Source organism: Notolepis coatsorum, assembly GCF_963971535.1.
Source record: "Notolepis coatsorum genome assembly, chromosome: 16".
Taxonomy (NCBI): Eukaryota; Metazoa; Chordata; class Actinopteri; order Aulopiformes; family Paralepididae; genus Notolepis; species Notolepis coatsorum.
Window position 1 is genome coordinate 81,234,428 of NC_140180.1, and position 8,339 is coordinate 81,242,766.

The window sequence follows — 8,339 nt, forward strand, 5'->3', positions numbered from 1 at the left end:
CTCAGCTTCTTCCCCCAGGCCATCAGAGCCTTGAACACTGAACTCTCCACGCACAAGCACACATGAGCACACACACAACACACACACTGTACACGCTCACACACTAGCAGCCACTTTAACATGAGCACACACACACTCATGCTGCACACGCTCACACTATGGACACTTTACAGAAGGAAAGGTCACTTTAAGAATAGTACATTACATTTACATTTAGTCATTTAGCTGACGCTTTTATCCAAAGCGACTTACAAGTTCTGTACGACAAGCCATCAGGAAGGGCACAACTCTATCAGCTGAGCAACAATGTTCATCAAAGTGTTGAGTGCTACAGTGTAGGTTAGTTTATTAGGACAAGTGCATGACAGTACGGTTAGTTAGGGTTAGATTTTTTTTTTTTTTTTTTTTTTTTTTTTTTTAATTCAGATAATGGTTGAAGAAGTGCGTCTTTAGTCGACGGCGAAAGATTGGACGTGATTCGGCTGTCCTAACTGGGGTGGGTAGTTCATTCCACCATTGTGGGGCAAGGACTGAGAATAGGCGACTTCTCTTTGATGACCCTCCCGGAGCTTGGATAGGAGTAGGTCTGAGGCGGCCAGAAGATGCAGAGCGTAGGGGTCTTGAGGGTGTGTAGTTAGAGACCATTGACCGGAGGTAGGCGGGAGCGGTTCCCTTTGCCGCACGGTATGCTAGGTCGAGGGCCTTGAGTATAGTATAGCTTGAGATTGTATAATATAGCATTGTATAGCAGTGTACATAAAGACCCAGTGCCTCATCCGTAGCTAACAGGGTACTGCACTACCACAGGACCTAGCATGTCCTACCATGCTCTGTAAATAACTCATGTACATGTACAAATATTCCCTACCATAAGACAAACGGTGAAGCACAACTACACAAAAATCCAAAACAAAATCAAAGACGACCTTGATAGATGGGCAAAACTTAAAAACACAGTACAAGCACGGATATCAATAGTTAAGATGGATGTACTACCTAAAATCAACTTCTTCAGTTCAATGCTACCGTTACCCCCTCCAGAGGGTTACTGGAAAAGATTACACTCCTCCACATACAAATTTATTTGGAATAACAAACCACCACGTATAAAAAGATCCACCGCACAGAGAAATAAAGCAGATGGTGGCATGGCATTTCCAGATTTTTTCCTATATTTTAAGGCGTACACATTAAGTCCATTGACAACATGGTTTGACTCCCAAGCATTAGCATCCTGGAGAAAAATAGAAGAAAACATAGTAGCCCCACAAAGACTGAAGGACATAGCATACACTAAACGACCAATCAAGCACTGTGAACGAAAATTTGGCCCCATAATTACTCATGCGATCCGGATATGGCGTGAATCACAAAAAAAAAATCCTAACCCACAAAAATGGCACAATCATACTCCCTTATTCAATAACAATGCACTCTTAATTGGAAAACGACCTATAAGATTCCCTATATGGGAAGAGCAAGGCATACACTCATTAGGGGATGTTTTTAACAAACAGGGTTTTTGTAGTGATAAAGAAATACGCAAAAAATTTAATCTCACCAAGTCCACATGGCTTTTTCACAAACAGTTAGAGCTATGTTTGAAGTCTCACGGTGTTCCATTAGACAGACCAATTGAACACCACAGATACCACAAATTCTTCTACGCAAGAGAGACATCGAGAGGTTTTGTTTCAGAATTTTATCATCAATTACTAACGTCCTCGTATGAAACCCTCCAACTTGACTCTGTCTGGAGGAGGGATATACCAGACCTGGAAAATGACTTTGATTGGCAAGGAGCCTGGGCAAATGTCCGACTTACATCAAGGAACCCGGATCATCAACAAATCAATCTTAACTATATTCACAGGACATACTTGACTCCTATAAGACTGTGCCGAATGGGGCTTAAACAAGATTCCAAATGCACCCAATGTGCAAATGGGGACGAAGGGACATTTATGCACATGTATTGGGACTGCTCACCAGTTAAGGCATTCTGGAAAGATGTGACCCAACAAATATCAAAACTCGTATCTTGGAATATACCTGTACACCCCTCGGTATTATTATTGAATGATGTTTTTGAGTTTGCAGTGAATCCACAGCTAAAGAGATTGGTTTTATCGGGTATCACAGTAGCCAAAAAGCTGATCGCATCACGCTGGTTTCAACCGGAAAAAATGTGCCGTAAAGTTTGGTTTCTTACATATCTCGATGTAATTTACCATGAAATATCTACAGCAAGAATTCTGGGTCTCAATGAATCCAAAATGTCAATGTGGTTAGAAGTGGTGGAGAGAATAAAAGCTAGCTTATAATGGTAGTGTCTGGTTAGGTGCGAGGGATAGTGGAGGTACTTCTCAAGGTGGGGTCCGGGAGGGGGGGGTTCGAGCTGAGCATATGTGTGTAGGTTTTTTTAGATAACAGGTATTAGGGGTATATCTTATATAAGACAACTAACTAAAATGTGATCTCATTGGATGTGCCCTGACAATTAATGCTTGTATATCTTATCGTGTGTTGTCATGTTTGTTTAAAAAATAATAAAAAAATAAAATACAAAAAAAAATAACTCATGTACAGATACCGATATGCCTACTTTGTTTACTTGTTTATTGCACTATGTCGCTCTATTGGTTGGACTCTTATTATTATTATTACTTGTATTATGCACATCGTTGCGGGCGAGACCCCCCGCATTTCACTGTATACCTGTATGCCGTGACAAATAAAACTCTTGTATCTCTTGTATCGTGTACCCCTGTCCCCATCTCTCTCATAGTGTTGACCAAGGTGGTGGATGTCTCTGGGTGTTGGCCAAGATTGCAGTGACTGTTCTACCCCCACACTGGTTATGTGCACCACCGAGGTCATGGATCAGCTTCATACCGTCTTCTGTCCGTGGTCTGTCAACGTGGTTTAGATGTTGAGTTCATTGCTGGGTTAAGTACTTCTATTCTATTATATGCTTACTACATATATCTATTCTATTCACATATATGCTTACCACATGTATCTATTGCTATGTCCGCCCATCACAATCACGCAAACTGTCTAACGCTTGTCCCGTCTCCCTGTGAGTGGCTGTCTCGTGGTGATGACCTGGAGGATGCGACCCTCTCTATGCCGCCCCATACCTCAAATGGATTCGCCATCAGCTCTATTTTCAATCTTTCAAAATGTTCAGTTGCTATTGCATGCACTTATTTGTGTTTCATTACACGTATGTGTGCATACTTACCAACTGTTTCGCCTGTTTTATTGCAACACTACTATCACCGACATCTAAGAAGGGAGATCCCCCCTTGAACAGCCCTTCTAAGGTTTCTCTCCTCCACATTGCCTGTGGTGCATTTTTTCCTATTGCTAGGTTTTAGTGAGTTTTTCCTTACCTTCGTGTGAGGTATGTCTGGGAGTGTTGCATTCATTTATTTTAAATTTTTTTGGACTTCACTGTGTTTTTGCTTTGTTCAAAGAAGACGTGTCCGGCCCATGGGGACATTAACTTGTGTTGTCGGGCCTTACAAATACATTTGATTTGATTTGATAGTCACTTTTCCGCATCTAGTTTGGGGAGTAGACCGCGGAAAAGCGAATATAGCTTGGCCGAGAAAGTGCTGACTTGGGGTTGGTCTCTCGGTGTTCAGGAGACTCAGGCGTATAAAAAAATATATTGGATCATGTCTCTAGCACCCCCACAGCCGTAGCTACAACCACTTACGTCCAGGCTCTCATCAACATTCATTAATTGTATCCCCCCGCCCTTTCCCATGAGCTGAAAATACCGGAAGTGTTACAGTAGTCCAGCGTTCTATAACAAGAACAAGAACAGCGTTCTATAACATTCATACATTTTTAACTATAAAAGAAGGAAGGGTCATCACGTCAGAACACCAGCATTCTATAACAAGGAAACTATAAAAGAAGGAAGGGTCATAACGTCAGAACCAAGAAAAGTAAACTACAAACAAAGGAAGGGTCATCAAGTCAGAATACCAGCGGTCTATAACAAGGAAACTATAAAAGAAGGAAGGGTCATCACGTCAGAACACCAGCGTTCTATAACAAGGAAACTATGAAAGAAGGAAGGGTCATCACGTCAGAACACCAGCGTTCTATAACAAGGAAACTATAAAAACAGGAAGGGTCATCACATCAAAATACCAGCGTTCTATGCTCCGCTTGGTGCCAGTCAGACTGGTATATATCAAACGTTAGCTAGGTAACAATGCAATAAATTGCTGATGATTCTGGCATCCGAATGAATGAATGAATGAAAACTTTATTTAACAGATTGCAGAATGGGTACAATACAGTATGGCTCAATACACACAATTGTTAAGGGGATGCAGACCTGAGAAAGACGTTTGTCTTGTTTCCATCAGGGTCCCCCATTTTCAATTCATATAGACATTTATGACATACACAACATACATGACATTTATGGCATAGGGACATATAGGTATTTAGTACTGATACATTTGTGACATAAACGGTATTCAAATATACAGTACTGTTACCCCAAGATCCTGACAAAGTATATACATATGATGGGGAGGGGACTGTACATTAGGAGGGGGTGGGTGGGTGGGAGAGAGATATACATACGGTGGGGAGGGAATATATACATGCGGTGGGGAGGAGACTGTCTATTAGGAGGTAATAACCTGTTTAAATCACAGGTCATAAACGAGGAGATGGTGGCCCCATTCAATTCAATGTCGGCTGAACTGAAAGTTTCCACACTTGCCATAATTGATGCCAACATCAATTATGCGGCATCAATTATGCATCACACGCTAGACAGTGACGTGATGACCCTTCCTTCTTTCATAGTTTCCTTCTGACGTGATGACCCTTCTTTCTTTTATAGGTTGCTTGGTTCTGAGGCGATGACCTTTCCTTCTTTTATAGTTTCCTTGGTACTGATGTGATGACCCTTCCTTCTTTTATAGTTTCCTGGAGAAATGCGCACCAATCACAGGCCATATGTTCAGATGGGCATTTTGGCTACAATGTATCAAAAATAAACATAAACAAAAGCATCTTTGTTATTATGATGGATTGGGGCAGCAAACCTATTTTATTAGATTAGATACAAATCGATTGTCATTGTACAAGTACAAGTACAGTACAATGCAAAGAGGTTTGGCATCCAACCAGTACAAATGTAACAGTAAAGTGCAATAGTAATATATAATGTACAGGTCATTGAACAGGGTATACAATGTAACTAATTAGTACTACTAAGTAATAGTGCTAATCAGATGTATAGTATTATTATGCAGTGATACAGGTATAAAGACACTAAGTAAGTCACACTGGCCAGCAGAGTAACTAGTAATAGGTAAGGGATATGTACAGATATATATAGTATCTACAGATATGTAAAAAGGATAATATGCAGGTACTATGTACAGACAGATGTATATGGATAAATATGTGAACAGCCTATTCTATGAAACTCCACACATGTAAGTCATTATAACCATAGGGTAATTAATTGATATGTATAAAATATAATTTATATACATTTCAGTGTATAAAGGGATCTGTATACAGAATAATGCATGTAAAAAGGGTAGGTGTAACAAGCAACGGCTGTCATAACAAAGCCTATTATTAAATCCATACTAGAACTAGAGACTGTCTTGAGTTGTATAAGTTGAAAATTACCTAAATAAACACACAATCATTGTGGCTGTGGATCTCTAGCCTATACAGTCTCTTTAACCTACTGTACAGGGGGCAGAATGTGTCCTGTGCATGATCAAGTCTCCAGCTGGGAAGGTTGGAATATCTTTCATCATAGTTATTATACAAACATTTGGTTAAGTATTCATGTCTGTGCGTGTAAGATGATGACATATCAACAACTGGTGCAGACCATTTCACAGCTGCATGGGCTACATGTGTAAACTCCTAGTTTTTATATTTGGTAGCCTATAGGTCATGTACACAAGCTGGTTGTGAGGGGCCTCCAGGTGGCTGGTCTCTCTAAGACAAGGGCCAAGCAGCTAGCAAGGCATTGTTCAGTATCTGCTGTCATTAGTAGCTGCTCAGTATGAGGAGACACTGCTATTGGTATCCACAACGCTTCACCTGCCACTGTTATTCTCATCATGTGTTATTCCTGTTTGTGTGCAACAATGTGCTTTAGCCAGTCAGGTACTTTTGCATTATTAGTGTTTCCTGGACATACTTGTATTTATGTGGACATAAATAAACCATTCAAATATGTGTGTGTGTGTGTGTGTGTGTGTGTGTGTGTGTGTGTGTGTGTGTGTGTGTGTGTGTGTGTGTGTGTGTGTGTGTGTGTGTGTGTGCGAGAGAGAGAGAGAGAGAGATAGAGTGTGTGTGTGTGTGTGCGAGAGAGAGTGTGCGAGAGAGAGATAGTGTGTGTGTGTGTGTGTGTGTGTGTGTGTGTGTGTGTGTGTGTGTGTGTGTGTGTGTGTGTGTGTGTGTGTGTGTGTGTGAGTGTGTGTGTGTGTGTGTGTGTGTGTGTGTCGGTTAGCCTTGGGCATACAGACATAACCATTTAGAATACCATGGCTGTCAGAAACAGGGCCTTACATGTTGTATAGGCCCACTTTGTCCTGTATAAATGAGTCAAAACAATCATAGTATCTTCTTCGTCCACCTCACTACAGAGCAGCAGTATACCGCATACACACACACACCCAACACTGTGTGGACCTAATGGCAAAGTATGAGGAAGAGGAGCGGCGGTTTGCACCCATATAGCCGAATGTAAACATCACAACATCATCGCACTGTCTGTAGCAACAAAACAAGGAGGGGCTGGAAGCTGAGCTGGATGACAGGAGCAAACCCGAAAAACTCACACCCCGAACCACCGACCTGCAAAGCACAAACCGCACCTCCCTGTCATCCTCCTAAAACACAGAAGACAAACAAGAGGACGGATCGTTACCTGATTGTTAATATGCACGCATCGGATCACTGATATTCCCCTTGTAATCCTCACATCTCGTTATTAGGCTAAGTGCGGCATCCTATCAGCTGTGAATGAACGGCACATTCCGTGGATTTCACCACTACAAAAAAAAAAAGGTACATAACATGATATTTTTATTATCCTACTACAATACACATTATGTCATAATGGGTTATTCCCAGCAAAAAAAACCACACATGGCGTTTCATAATGGCAACGCCGCCTCGCAGTTGTTTAGGGTTTCTGCAGTCCACGTCATACCCCCCGTTTACTTTATGCGCGTCATGAAGCGCACTTAAAGTCCGCCAGCTTTACCGTAATGGCAGGATAAAGTGTGACCCCCCCCCCCAAAGTCAAGTGTCGGTTATCAAGAACATTCAGGTATATATTCACATTCAGATTCAGATTCAGATAATTGTATTGCACAGCTTTTGTACAGTAGGCCCTGGCCTACATTCAGAAAAACGTGAGACGCTTGTTTTTCCTGGCTCCTCAACCGTAGTAGATTTGTAAACATAATATAATCGATTTGTAAACACAATACACAACATATATATATTCTATCACTATACTACACTATACTATACTATTCATACAATTCTATGTATACAATATCTATACGATCTATACAAACTATAACTTAAACTATATAAATATAACTATTTACTGAATAAGCTATAAATAACTATATAAAAGCTAAACTAGAAACTAGACATAATACACAATGTATATTCTATCTATACAAACTATACAATGCAAGGTATATGTTAGCAGCAGTGTGTGCGTGTAATAAGTGTGCTTATGTGGGGTGTGTGTTCGTCACTTAAGGTGCTTTGTGTGTCTGCTCATGAGATAATTCATGTCTATCTGAGTCTATCTGTCAGTAGGCAGGCAGTGTTTGCCTGTTGGAAGTAGCTGTTCAGTGTTCTTTTGGATGTGGACCTGAGGATGTGGTACCACCTGCCAGACGACAGTTTGTGGTTTGGGTGGCTGGGGTCTTTCCGGATCCTGTGTGCCTTGCTGACGCACTGCTCAGTGAATATAAATGGTAATTGTAAATGGCTGCATTTATATAGCGCTTTACAATTTGTTCCTCACTTTCACCCATTCACTGCACACACCGACGGCGGAGGCGACCGTGCAAGGAGCCAACCTGCTCATCGGGAGCAGTTAGGGGTTAAGTGTCTTGCTCAAGGACACTTCGATACGCTGCCTGGGAGGAGTGGGAATCGAACAGGTAACCTCCGGATTGCCAGACGACTGCTCTAACTCCCGAGCCACTGTCGCCCCGTGGAAATATACTTTCTATGGTGGGTAGTTTTCATCCGCAGATCTTTTCAGCCGTTCGCACTACTCTCTACAGTGCTTGGAATTA

The 8,339-nt window shown here is 41.4% G+C and overlaps 1 protein-coding gene across 1 annotated transcript in view; it reads right to left on the bottom strand.

Annotated features, from left to right (window-relative positions):
• rnf44 (ring finger protein 44) overlaps window positions 1-7,060 on the bottom strand; it is a 46,037-nt gene extending 38,977 nt beyond the window's left edge. Inside the window, exon 1 of the mRNA XM_084331591.1 lies at window positions 6,941-7,060. The gene's annotated coding sequence lies outside the window, so the exon portion shown is untranslated. The remainder of the gene's footprint in view (window positions 1-6,940) is intronic.
• Between the last annotated feature and the right edge of the window lie 1,279 nt (window positions 7,061-8,339).